The 14,846-nt window shown below is 38.0% G+C and overlaps 1 protein-coding gene across 8 annotated transcripts in view; it reads right to left on the bottom strand.

The window, feature by feature from the left end:
* SYT14 (synaptotagmin 14) overlaps window positions 1–14,846 on the bottom strand; it is a 244,691-nt gene that overhangs the window by 84,235 nt on the left and 145,610 nt on the right. The gene's annotated exons all lie outside the window — the stretch shown is intronic.

The following is a 14,846-nucleotide window of genomic DNA, read 5'->3' as shown; positions in this document are numbered from 1 at the left end:
AGAAATAAAATAGCCTGGTTTTCCACTCCTCTCCTCCTGCATAATAAGATTAGGAAAGATAAAAGTCATATTCTCGGAGAGATGCTGTCATGTACCATAAAAATGGGAGAGTGAAAAATATTAGTGCAATAGCTTATTTACTTAGTTCTTTCTTTCCAGTCTGGAAGCATACACATTTTACCTACTCCCCTATGACGAGTGGCTCCTCTAGTCACAACAGGTGAGAATATGGTGGGTACAACAAATATAAGACATCATTTAGTTTCTCCAATGACTGAGATGAACTTACACTAGCATTTAGCTCAGAACTATTCTTCCACATCCACCCTAGATCCAGAATCCTAAATTGAGGTGCACCGTGAATCTAGGCCTAATCCCTAACACTGAAGAGAGACTTAAAACTGCATTTCACCCTGTCTCAACTACCCAGCGGCCACTCACTGCCCCACTGCACCATGTGTCCCTAACTCCTTCTAAAGTTCAGCTCTACCTTGTCTATAGCGCGCATTGCTACCTGCAGCAATTCATTTCGAACCATATTTTCTTTCAGCCTTAAATTATCCTGTTAATTTTTACCTCAATGATCTATCTCAGTAACCCAGAATAAATATGTCTCTGAACAGGATACAGGTGGGGGGAGGTGGATGATGTAAAAAAAAAAAAAATAGTTGAGTACATAATTTAAGAACAGCTAAGTCTCAGCTAAATCCTGAATGCAATATCAGATATTAAATTTAAACACTGCTCATTTTTTCTTTTAATGGACTGTGAGTCTCTGTTATCAAAAGGGACCCTGAGAGGAGGTATTTTGTATTGTAATTCTTATAATGGAGTTCAGTTCAAATGTTCAATAGGTTTTCTGTTCTTCCTAAGACAGAAAAACTTTACATAAGAAAAACAAAACTCATTTAAAAATTTCCACAATGCCTGGTTCAAATTAAAATTTGCATGAACTTAGCACAAATTTACATATTTATAGCTCAGAAGCCCAAATTTTAGAAAAAGAAAACTAAATGTCTTACCTAGTGAGTCTAACATTTAGTTGATAAAGCATAAGCAAAAAATAAACAAGTTACTGAACTAACATATTTGAAACTAAATTTGAGAAGGGAAGATAAAGTTGATACACTGCACTTAGCAGCAAATAAAACACAACACCCCAGGTTTCAGAGAGGGGTTTCCAGGAAACCTTTGGTTTTCCTGATAAAAGCAGGCCCACTCAACTGGCATGCCCTTTTTGTCCACTGGCCTTTCTCCTTCCTCCTCCTTGGATGCGCTGCAGCCATTTTGTAACCATGAAGCAACAAGCGTGACAATGAAAGCTAAGGATGGAGAAGCAGACAAATAGAACATATCAGGGTAACTGAAACATCACTAAGTAGCTATGTCCAAACTTCCTGAAGCCTGAAACAAATCTGCTAGGTTAAAAAGTACAACAGCAAGACATTGATAGTTGGATATCCTGTGGTTTCCAAATATATTCTCTACTGACAGTTTTTAAATTATTTAACCAATGTCCTCCCCTCATTAAAGATGTATATTTAATCAGTCACTGCATTATAAATTAAATGGTAATATCTAGTATTTACTGTAACATAAAATCAATTAAAAATTTCCCAGTGTCGTGGTTTCAGGAGTCAGAATACCGTCTTTTCCTTTATCTTTACCTATATATATGTTTTTTAGAAGAGAGGTGATCTTTCTCAGATCTCAGACCTCAAATTGCTCAGCACATAGTCCCAAGGATAGCACTGACAGAACTAGGTACATATCTAGTCCTGAACCCATCTCAGGGGAATGGGATTGCCATAATTCACTCAGATTAATCAGAAGCCATCAGAGTGAAGGTGGAGATGGAGTCAGCTTCAATGTCCATACCTACGTGGAAGAGAATAGGTGCCACCCACCCAGAAAAAAGAGAAAGGACTCAAATAAATAAAATTAGATATGAAAAAGGAGACATTACAACAGATATAACAGATACAAAGGATCATATAAGATTAACAGGAACAATTATGTGCTAACAAATGGGACAACCTAGAAGACACAGATAAAGTCCTAGAAACATACTAGCTACCAGGACTGAATCATGAATAGAAAATCTGAACAGACAAATAACCAGTCAGTAATCAAAAACCTCCCGGGGTGCCTGGGTGGCTCAGTCAGTTAAGCATCTGACTCTTGATTTCAGCTCAGGTCATGATCTCAGCTCAGGTCATGATCTCATGGTCGTGAGACTGGGTCCCAGTGGGCATGAGCCTAATTAATATTCTCTCTCCCTCTGTCCTTTCCCCAGTCTTTCTGTCTCTAATAAAACAAAACAAAGCAAAACAATGACAACAACAAAGAAATCTCCCAAAAAACGAAAGATCAGGACCAGATGGCTTCACTGGTGAAGTCACCAAAACTTAAAGAAAAATTAATACTAACTCTTCTCAAAATGTTACAAAAAAATAGAAGAGGAGGGAACACTTCCAAACTCATTTTACCAGGCCAGCATTACCTTGATACCAAAGCCAGACAAAGACACCACAAGAAAATTACAGGTCAATATCTCTAATAAACACAGGTGCAAAAATTCTCAACAAAGTATGAGCAAGCCAAATTTAACAATACATTAAAAGCATCATACAGCATGATAGATTGGGATCTACTCCAGGGATTTAAGGGTGGTTCAATATCTGCAAATCAATGCAATACAACACATTAACAAAACAAAGGATAAAAATCATAGGATCATCTCAGTAGATGTAAAAAAAGCATTTGACAAAATTCAACATCCATTCATGACAAAAACTCTCAAGAAACTGAGTACAGAAAGAACATTAGCCAACACAATAAAGGCCATATATGACAAACCCACAGCTAACAGTATATTCAATAATGAAAAGCCGAAAGCTTCTTCTCTAAGATAAGGAACAAGACATGGATCTGACTCTTACCACTTTTATTTAATATAGTTTTGGAAATCCCAGCCAGAGAAAGAAAAGAAATAAAAGGCATCTAAATTGGAAGAGAAGTAAAACTATCTCTACTTCCAGATGATGATATTATATAGATAAAAAACTGAAAGAATCCACCAAAAAACTGTTAGAATAAGTGAATTTGGGGGCACATGGGTGGCTCAGACTGAGATTAAGCATCCAACTTAGGTTCAGGTCATGATCTCACAGTTCCTGAGTTCAAGCCCCATTTGGGCTCTGTGCTGACAGCTCAGAGCCTGAAGACTGCTTTGGATCCTGTGTCTCCCTCTCTCTCTGCCCCTCCCCTGCTCATGCTCTCTCTGTCTCTCTCTCAAAAATAAACAAACATAAAAAAAGCGAGTTCAGTAAAATTGCAGAATGCAAATCAATATAGGAAATCAGTTCCATTTCTACATAGTAACAACAAAGTATCAGAAAAGAATTTTTTTTTTAATTCCATTTACAGTTGTTTCAAAAAGAACACAATACCTAGGAATAAATTTATCCAAGGAGATGAAAGATGTACCTGTACACTAAAAACTACAAGATACTGATGAAAGAAACTGAAAAAGACACAAAATAAATGGGAAGATATTTTATGCTCATAGATTGGCAGAAATAATACTGTTAAAATGTCCATAAATTGGGATGAGCACTAGGTGCTGTATGTAAGTGATGAATCACGGGAATCTACTCCTGAAGCCAAGAGCACACTGTATACACTGTACGTTAGCTAACAATAAATTATATTAAATAAATAAATAAATAAATAAATAAATAAATAAATAAAGATTCAAAGTGACCCTCTATCAAAATTCCACTGGCATTTTTCACAGAAATAGAAAAAAAACAATCCTAAACTTTGTATGGAACCACAGAAGACTCCAAAGCCAAAGCAATCTTGGAAAAGAAAAACAAAGTTGGAGGTATCACACTTCCTGATTTCAAATTATATTACCAAGCTATAGTAATCAAAAGAGTATGGCATTGGCATAAAAACAGACACACAGATCAACAGAACAGAGAACACAGAAATAAACCCACACATGCAGTAAATTAATTTATGACAAAACAGCCAAGAATACACACGGGAGATGATAGTCTGTTTAATAAATGATGATGGGAAAACTGGACAGTCACATGTGAAAGAATGAAACTGTATCATTATCTCACATCACACACAAAAATCAACTCAAAATAAAGACTTGAACATAAAGCTTGAAACTATAAATCTTAAAAGAAAACATAAGGAATAAGTTCCTTAAAACAGTCTTGACAAGATTTTGCCTTTGCTAGAAGCAAAGGCAACAAAAGCAATAAATAAGTGGGACTATATCAAAATAAAAAGCTTCTGCATAGAAATCCATCAAAAAAAGTATAGGCAATCTATGGGATAGGAGAAAATATTTAGAAATCATATACTCAATATTTAAAGAACTCATACAATTTAACAGCAAAATAACAATCTGATTTAAAAATGGGCTGAGAGGGCGCCTGGGTGGCGCAGTCAGTTAAGCGTCCGACTTCAGCCAGGTCACGATCTCGCAGTCTGTGAGTTCGAGCCCCGCGTCAGGCTCTGGGCTGATGGCTCGGAGCCTGGAGCCTGTTTCCGATTCTGTGTCTCCCTCTCTCTCTGCCCCTCCCCCGTTCATGCTCTGTCTCTCTCTGTCCCAAAAATAAATAAACGTTGAAAAAAAAATTAAAAAAAAAATGGGCTGAGAAGGGGTGCCTGAGTGGCTCAGTTAGTTAAGTGCCTGACTTCAACTCAGGTCATGCTCTTGCAGTCCTGAGTTTGAGCCCCGCGTTGGGCTCTGTGCTGACAGCTCAGAGCCTAGGGTCCGCTTCAGATTCTGTGCTTCCTCTCTCTCTGCCTCTCCCCTGCTCATGCTCTCTTTCTCTCTCAAAAATAAACACTAAAAAAAATGGGCTGAGGAACTAGACATTTGTTTCAAAGAAAACATCCAAATGGCCAATAGGTACATGAAAAGGTGGTCAACATCACTATCATCAGGGAAATGCAAATCAAAAGCATAATGAGATATTTCACACCTGTTAGAATGTCCAATCACAAAAAGAATGCATAACAAATGCTGGAATAGGATGTGGAGAAAAAGGGACCCTTGTGTCCTTTGGGTGGGAATGTAAACTGGTAAAACCACCATGGAAAAACAGTACAGAGATTCCTCAAAAAATTAAAAATAGAATTACCATAAGATCAAGCAACTCCACTCCTGGGTATTTATCTGAAGAAAATGAAATCACTATCGCAAAAAGATATCTGCACTCCATGTTCCCTGCAGGATTCTTTATAATAGCCAAGACAGGCAAACAACCTAAGGGTCCATCAATGGACGAATGGATAAAGAAAATGTGGTATACACACACACACACACACACACACACACACACACACACACACACACTGGACTATTATTCAGCCAGAAAAAAGAAGAAAATCTTGCCATGTGACAACACAAATGGACCTTGAGGGCATTACACTGAGTGGAATAAGTCAGAAGGAGAAAGAAAAATACTGTATGATGTTACTTATAAGTGAAATCTACAAAAATCTGAACTCATAGATACGGAGAACAGATTGGTCATTGCTAGAGGTGAGGGTGGGGAGTGGAAGAAATGTGTGAAGGTGGTCAAAAGGTACAAACTTCCAGTTAAAAGATAAATAAATCCTGGATGCGACGTACAGCATGATGACAGTTAACAATAATGTACTGTAGGGGCGCCTGGGTGGCGCAGTCGGTTAAGCGTCCGACTTCAGCCAGGTCACGATCTCGCGGTCCGTGAGTTCGAGCCCTGCGTCGGGCTCTGGGCTGATGGCTCGGAGCCTGGAGCCTGTTTCTGATTCTGTGTCTCCCTCTCTCTCTGCCCCTCCCCCGTTCATGCTCTGTCTCTCTCTGTCCCAAAAATAAATAAACGTTGAAAAAAAAAATTAAAAAAAACAACAACAACAACAATAAGGTACTGTAGATTTAAAAGTTGCTAAAAGAATAGACCTTAAAAGTTCTTATTAGGGAAAAAAATGTGTAACTATGTGAGGTGACTGATGTTAACTAAACTTACTGTGGTAAATCATTTTGCAATAAATACATGTATCACATCTATGTTGTGCTAATACCTTAGACTAATACAATGTTATGTATCAATTATATCTCAGTAAAATTGGAAAAAGAAAAGAATGACTAAACGTTTCTTTTACAAAAGCTTATACACTAATTGAGAGTATAAAAATATATATACACATGAAACAAAAGGAAAAGAAACAAACCAAAAAGAGTATATGCCTAAAGCATACAGGGTCCAGGGAGGAAGATAAAGGACGTTGGCTAGAAAAACCCGCATCATCAAATCCTTGTCTCCCTTATCCTTCAATCTGATTTCATATTCATCTTGATTAAAACATCTTCTCTGTGGTCTTTCTTCTTCAACAGCTGCTTCACTATATTAATCCTTGTCTGAACTTCCTTCTCATGTGACCAACACAATCTAATTTCTGTCCGGTAATAATCTAATACCTTACTTCCATCAGGTCCCAGTTTAGATGTCAGCCAACCAGGATATATTTACACAGCTGAGCTCTAGTCATCTGGCTCTTTAGTGTAACTGCTCTCCAGGGACTAAAGCACTAGTTACCCAAAAGACACTTAGTGATATTTAAAGATGCTAAGTAGGTTCCATGAGGAGACTTCACTAGTGTTTCTGATTTGAGAGAAACAATTTTAAAGCTGTGAAATTTGGAATATACATATTGGAATATATAAATTATATATATAATTTACATATTATTTATGTATTTATATTTTCATGTAATTATAAAATATTACCTAAATCCTCAAAGTTTTGAAAACAATAATACCATACTTTTTACTTTTCACTTTACTTTTGCATTTTACTTTACAAAGTGAAAGAACACCGAAATGTACCTGGAATAGTTATTTCATTAAAAAAAATTTTTTTAAAGTGTTTATTCTTATTTTTGAGAGAGAGAGAGACAGAGTGTGAGCAGGGCAGGGCAGAGAGAGAAGGAGACACAGAATCTGAAGCAGGCTCCAGGCTCTGAGCTGTCAGCACAAAGCCCAAAGCGAGGCTTGAACTCATGAACCGTGAGGTAGTAACCTGAGCCGAAGTCGGATGCTTACCCATCTAAGCCACCCAGGCACCCCAGGAATTTCATTTTTAAAAATGCAGTTATGAAGATTTTTCCTCTTTCAAACTTTTGCAACAATATATTCTTTCTCTAATTGGCAACTACTTCTTATAGTCTACACAGTGTAGTAACTAAGAGTTGGCTAAAATTTAACTGATACTGGAAAATTTTTAAGACAAACGTCTTATAAAATAACATAATTTATACTACAGTTGTTAAATTACACTGTAAACATCCAACCTTAAGAGGAAGCTTCTAGTGGAACTGCCAAACACCAAAATGATGATGCCCTGTTATTACTTTCCCCCTTGTTTTACAACCTAACTCCCCACCCTATTTTGTGGAAATGATATATCCATAAAAGGGTTCATGCATGGATATATTTAAAGCAATTTCATTTACCATCTGCATATTGTAGAGCACTTACAAAACAAGACAAGGTCTCTTCCTACCTTAAAAAAACAAAACAAAAAACAAAAAAACAAAAAAAACAACCAGGAGTCTCAACAGGATAAGAAGGTTCCCGATGGTGATGCCTGGCATGGGGCAACAAAGCCCAAAAGGGTGAAGAGTGTGTCTACACTGAAGGAAAAAGGAGTCAAAATCGGAGCAGGATCCAAGCCATGGTGGGTGGGTGGGGGGGGGGGGGGGACAGGCGTGGGCTGTGAAAGCCTAAGAGGAAATCCACACAGAGGCATACCTGGTGAAAGAGGAAGGCATCAGCATAGACAGTTGGCCTGACACAGGAAATCCATGAGTATCCATGAGTGAAGGTCACCTGGAGTGTGGTGTCAGAGCCCAAGTGGGGTGAGGAAGACAACTACATGGGGACAAGGGGGAGTCCTAGAGCATAGTGTCAGACTCCAAGCAAGAAGCCAGAGCTTTGGTAGGGTGATGAGGCCATCCAATGTGGATGGTAAGCTGGTCTGGAGTGTCACAACCCATGTTCTGAGGGTCATGGGGACATCCACAAGTAGGAAAGGCTGCAGGGTATATCAGAACCCAAATAGGGTGAGGGAGCATGAGTGCAGACTGGGGTGGGGCAGGGGTTGATCAAATAATAAATATGTGAAGTTTAATGGAAGCCAAGGTCTGTCTCTCAGTGTTGGAGAAGGAAGTTAGAAATATGGAAAGGGAGAAAAAAAGAACTGTGGTCTTGGATTAGAACCAAGGATATCAGTGTGAAAATGAACTCGGTTGTTAAATAATAAGTAAATATAGCATAAATATGCACATAACATGCACACACACACACACACACACACACACACACATACACACTCATTCCTAAATATCCTAGCTCTGTCTCCTGAGAGGATTTAAGAACAACATCTCAACACCAGTGTGCACACCTGGTGCCCAGATCTTGGCTTCTAAATCTATTCTTTACTGAAAGGAACCAGGGTTCCATGAAGAAATAGCAAATTTCAGGGCTATGAAACCAAGTTGAAAATTAGATTGTATTCAAAGAATGATGGGGACATGTCAAAAAGGCAAAGAAGCCACGTTGAAGAAGTTTGCACTGAACAAATCCCACAATTTGAGCTTCCAAATAAACAATTGAAGTAACTGATTATAACACACTGAAGAGAAGAAGAAAACATGAGTCCTTCTAGATATAAATACATATATGAACAAATTGAAAGAATTCTGAGGAACAGATTGTCTGCATTTTTACAAAGCACCTGCTGACAAAGTACTTAATTATCTAGCATGGATACCCCCTTCATGAAGACATCAAAGCGAACATCGTGAGTAACAGGGCAAATCAAAGTGTGCATCACCTGACAGGATGCAATGAGAGGACTACAGCACCACTGCCTTGGTCCTCCAACTAAAGATGCTTAACCTGAACCTAATCATGAGAAATATCAGACTTATGCAGATATGCTAAAACACGGCCTGTCATCTTCAAAAAGGAACGGCTGGAGAAGCTGCTCTGGCCCAAAGGAGACTAAAGCAACACGACAACATATGATTCTGAACTACATATCCTTTTGCCATAATGGATATTATCTGGACAACAGCAGGCAGTGAATGGATTCTGAGGATTAGATGGCAATAATAAGCCAATGTTAAAGTGTTTACTTAGATGGCTGTATGGTGGTTATGTGAGAGAATATTCTTTTTTGTAGAAAATATACATTAAAGTATCTGGGGGTGATGACAAATCAGGCCAGTGGGCCACTGACTCTGATATAGCTCAAGGAGTAAAAAAGAGTTGTACTGCTTTTTAAACTACTTTTTCAACTTTTGTTAATTTTCTGAATGTTTAAAAAAATTCTCCATAAAAAAGGCACCATCATATCTTTTGAAAATCAGATGATTCACACAAATTCCTAAAGAAACAAAACCTAGACAGATCCAAGAAGACACAGGAAAATTATATAATCTTGTATCTGTTACAGAAATTGAATGCATATTTTAAAACCTTCCTAACAAAGAAGAGTCCAGGCCCAGGTCACTTCACTGGTAAATTTACCATTTAAGGAAGAAAAATCACCAATTTTACACAAAATATTTTTGATAGTATAAAAAAAGATGGAACACTGCTGAAATTATTTTATGAAACCCCATAACCTTGACACCAGAGGCTGATAAATTATCTTACAAGAAAAGAATAAGCTGATCCCTCTTGTGAACACAGATACAAAAATTCTATACAATACTAGCAAATGAAACCCAGAGTCATGCAAACAGAGTACTACATCATAACCAACTTGGGTTTATACTAGGAATATAAAGTTATGTGCAAATGCACAGTGGATTTACTAGTAGAAAATTAATTTATCTAATGTATTGCATTAAAAGACTAAAGTTAAAAAGTAATGTGATAACTGTAATAGATTAAAAAAGGATTTGAAAAAAAAGTGTTTGATGAAATTCACTGCATTCATGATAAAATCTCTGCTGTGTACAAATGAGGAACAGAAAGCAATTTCTTTAATCCCATAAAGAGTATATTTGAAAGTCCTACAGCAAACATTGTATTTAATGGTGAGATGTTGAAAGCTTTACCTCTGATACTGGGAATGAGACAAGGATAGCTATCATCCCGTTCAACAAGGTATGGGAGTTCTAGCCATTGCAATAAGGTGAGAAAAACATGTAAAAGGACTGGAAAAAAGAAAATTGTTATCACTCTCAGATGAAGACACTTTAGAAGTAATCTATTAGAGTTAGTAAGTAAATTTAGCAAGGTCACTGGATATGGGATCAATACTACAAAAATCAATTAAATTTCTACACACATGAATGAAAAATCAAAAAGTGAAATTTAAAAACAATCCCATATATAATGGTACCAGGTAACACCAACTACCCCAGAATAAATCTATAGAAATCACCTTGCTGTTACTTTTCCAGTTTGGGGACTCATAACTAGAATATACTCTTAGCACGGGCAGAATCCACATTTTGGCTTTCTAAGCAGTGGCTGTATGATATGGGAAGGGACTCCTGCAAACCACTGGAGTTTACTTTCTCCAGCAGCAAGGCATCCCAAGAGAAAGAGAGAGTAGTCTACCATCAGAGACTTGAGAGCTGCAGGTTTGGCAAACGTATTTAGTTTGGTCACTGTAAAAATTAATAAGCTTAAAAAATGATGGCAGATTACCATTAACTTCTAATTACATGACTTTAACTGCAAGTGCCACTCCAGATGGAGTCTTCTTATTAAGCAAATTAAAACAGCCTTGGTATTTGATACGTAGATTTTACTTAGCAGATGCTTTACCCTTTGTAACAGTGAAGAGGGAACAAAAGTAACTTGTCATTTTCACCTTGCAAAGACAGCAATACTTCTATTTCCCAGCTTCAGGGAAACCTATAATAAGATATTCTCGTTCCATGCCCCAAGCTGCTCTGCAGAGACCATTGCTGCCTCAACATTCCATACTACATCGCCTCGATCCTTCTCTGGATGACAGCAAGCTATTAGCACCTGGAGAGTGTAAGAGCTGAGAGATGAAGTGCCTTGGTAAAATACACATGTGTGACAGAACTGAGAACTCAGTCTTACGAAAATACAGGGGCTTGCCTCGTCAATAAAGTTCCTGAGGGTGCAGGAGTATGATGGAATATTCCTTCCAAAGTCAAAGAGAATTTACTATCCCTTGTCTGTGCCCCACTAAGGAGACAAAAATTTTGGTTGGCCTCTTTACATTCTGAAAGCAGCACATTCCATATTTGAGTATACAGCTATGATCCATCTATAAGGTAAAATAAAAAGCTTTTCAGCTTTGAGTAGGACCCAGAGCCAGGTAAATCTCCAGATGATCCAGGGTACAGTGGAGTAAGCTTTACACTTGACCTTTAAGGACTCAGCAAACCAAACGGTCCTCAAATGTCTGTAGTAGGCGATGATGGTCAAAAAGTATTGAGAAGTTTTGATGGTAGAATTGCATTGGAGGACTCTTTTTTTTCTTTTCTGGCCATATCTTTGCTAACATTTTTGCTTCTAAGATTTTAAGTCCTATTGCTTCTCTGATGGGTAAAAGTTGGTATCTTGTTTTAATTTGCACTTCCCCTTGTATGTAGGGAGGAGCACACCTTTATCGACTACTTCTATTTTCTCTATATTCCCCACTAGATATTTACCTCTTTGAAGCATTATAGTATCCTGTTTATATTGAACACAGTGTTCATACATTACTGGTATTCAGTGCATGCTACCCAAAGCAATCTATATATTTAATACAATCCCTGTCAAAATACCCACATTCTTTCACAGAACTAGAAAAAATAAAACTAAAATTTATACATGAAACCACAGACGACCCTGAATAGTCAAAACAATCTTGACAAAGAAGAACAAAGTTAGAGGTAGCACAATCCCAGAATTCTAGATATACTACAAAGCTATAGTATGGTACTGGCACAAAAACAGACACATAGATCAACAGGACAGAATACAGAGCTCAGAAATAAACGTGTCTATACTTACATGGTCGATTCATCTACAACAAAGGAGGCAAGAATATATAGTGGGGAAAAGATACCTCTTTCACAAATGGTGTTGGACACCTACATGCAAAAGAATGAAACTGGACTATTTTCTCACACCATACAAAAATAAATTCAAAATGGATAAAAAGACCTAAATATGAGACTTGAAACCATCAGACTCCTAGAAAAAAAAAAACTAGGCAGCAATTTCTTTGACATGGGCTGCAGAAATATTTTTCTAGATACGTCTCCTCAGGCAAAGGAAACAAAAGCAAAATTAAACCATTGGGATTACACCCAAAGAAAAACATTGTGCACAGTGAAGGAAATCATCAACAAAACAAAAAGGCAACCTACTGAATGGGAGAAGATATCTGCAAATGACATATTTGATAAGGGATTAATATCCAAAATATATAAAGAAATTCCCCAACTCAACATGAAAAAAACAAATAATCTGATTAAGTTGGGAAGAGAACCTGATTAGATTTTTTAAATTATGGCTTTTTTGCAGCTCCTAACACATTTTATTACAAGACAGAGCCCAGATTATTTTTGTACCATGACTTATAACTCTTAATCTTTCTCACCTTATTTTCTGGATGGTTTAAATAATCCCTGAATCAAACTATATTTCACACGTAGCTACCTTCTACCAGTACAATCTTATTCAGTACATGTATCTATTAAAAAAAATTCTTTTTTCCAATGTTTATTTATTTTTGAGAGACAGAACGTGAGTAGGCAAGGGGCAGAGAGAGAGGGAGACATAAAATTCAAAGCAGGCTCCAGGCTCTGAGCTGTCAGCACAGAGTCCGACACGGGGGCTCGAACTCACAGACTGTGAGATTATGACCTGGGCCGAAGTCGGACACCCAACCAAGTGAGCCACCCAGGCGCCCCAGTAAATCAATTCACTATCTCTCATTTCTTGAGGCTCAGGGTTTTTTTTTTTTGTTTTTTGTTTTTTCTTAACGTTTACTTATTTTTAAGAGAGAGAGAAACAGAGTACAAGCGGGAAAGGAGCAGAGAGAGAGAGGAAGACGCAGAATCCGAAGCAGACTCCAGGCTCTAAGCTGTCAGCACAGAGCCTGATGCGGGGCTCAAACTCACGGTGAGATCATGACCTAAGCCTAAATCAGAAGCTTAATTGACTGAGCCACCCTGGTGCCCCGAGGCTTAGGTTTTGATAAAAGATCATACTCACTTCGAATGAAATGAAAAGTGGTTTATTTTTGAGAAACAACTCCTGGCCTACTATTATTATCAAACAGAAACTAACTGGAGGATCAAGAGACACGAGATAGCTATGCGATCCAAACCGTGCATGTGATCTAGCTATAAAATTGGCGTGGTCAAGCTGCACTCCCAACATTAAGGGAAACTAGCAGATATTGGATGAAAACCAATTAGGCTTTGAAGGCACAGGCAGGTATATATGCCTGCTGTATCTTGCTTAACCTGCATGCATAGCCTCATGAGTACCTATGACTCACACAGTGAGGGTTAAAAACATTATGTCTAGTGACAAGTGGAATGTTCTGGTATTATAATTATTTCAGAGGAGGCCCTGAAAAACAACATGAAAGGAAAATCTTCTCAGTGGATAGAATTTAGTAGCCCATTTGGTTTTCAACTCTGCTTAGAGTAAGAGTTGATCTCAATTACCGGGCTGCCAAAGGTCTGGCTGGATGTAAGGACTTGAGAGGAGAGAGACTGGCAGATCGGTGTCACCTAGAATGGCGGTAGGGTCTGAACATATTTACATCCCCAGTACAATTTAAAACACAAATATGCAGCAAATACCTGATTTCTAAAATTTAACTCCATATATTGTAAGTCAAATTCTTTTCCAAATTGAAAAAGGCAAGACTATTCATAAGTTAGACTCTTAGATGAATTTTAAAAGCATGCCCAGAATTACAATGCCAATCTCAAACAATATTGTTATCTGTCATTTTATCTTTGTGTTCAACGCTATTCAGTTTTACCTGCAGAAAATATTTCATGTTAATGAATGATTAAAGATAATATCAAGGAATTTCTGTTTTCATGCCCAAGGGAGTAAACGGTATCTAGTCAGCCCTCCTGCTATAAATAACTACAAAACTGGACAAAAGTACAAGAAGCAACTCTTTTCAGGTAGTGGACAACACACAGTTTGAAAAGGAGCACTCACAAGGTGATCCCGTCAACTGACCAACTCTCTGATTGGGCACAATATCCTACCTACAGCAGAGAGAACTGAAGTCTGAGCAGGGCAAGAGTCACTGAGCTGAGGAGGCAGAGGTTAAGGGTTTGAGGCGGCTGCAGCAGCTGGAAAACTGTGGGGCAGGGCACTGAGCAAGAAAAGCTCTACAGAGAAAAGGGGGCCTCAAAATTCTGTGTGTAGGACCCCCACGAGTCCCTGGCCAAGAGTTGGCTGGACATGTGCAGAGACAGACTGCCCAAGGCTTACATGGAGGTATTAGATGCCAATCAATGCTGGGGGAAGAGCTATGCTCAAATCATTCAGAGTGTGTGCTACTCGTAAAATATATTTTATTATGGTATAATTTATAGACAATAAAATCTATCCATTTCAACGACTTAACCACCACACAAAGGAGATACAGAAAGTTTCCATCCTCCTAAGTTCTCTCATGCTACTTTGCCTCCCATAAGTCCCGCCACAGGCCAACCACTGACCTGCTTTCTTTCACTGGAGTTATGCCTTTTAGAGAATTTCACACAAATAGGATCATGCAGTATATAGTCTTTTGTGTCTGGCATTT

This window comes from Puma concolor, chromosome E4, assembly GCF_028749965.1.
Source record: "Puma concolor isolate L17-30 chromosome E4, mPumCon1.1.hap2, whole genome shotgun sequence".
Classification (NCBI taxonomy): domain Eukaryota; kingdom Metazoa; phylum Chordata; class Mammalia; order Carnivora; family Felidae; genus Puma; species Puma concolor.
Note: the sequence above shows the minus strand (reverse complement) of the source record. Positions and strands in the feature narration are given on the sequence as shown.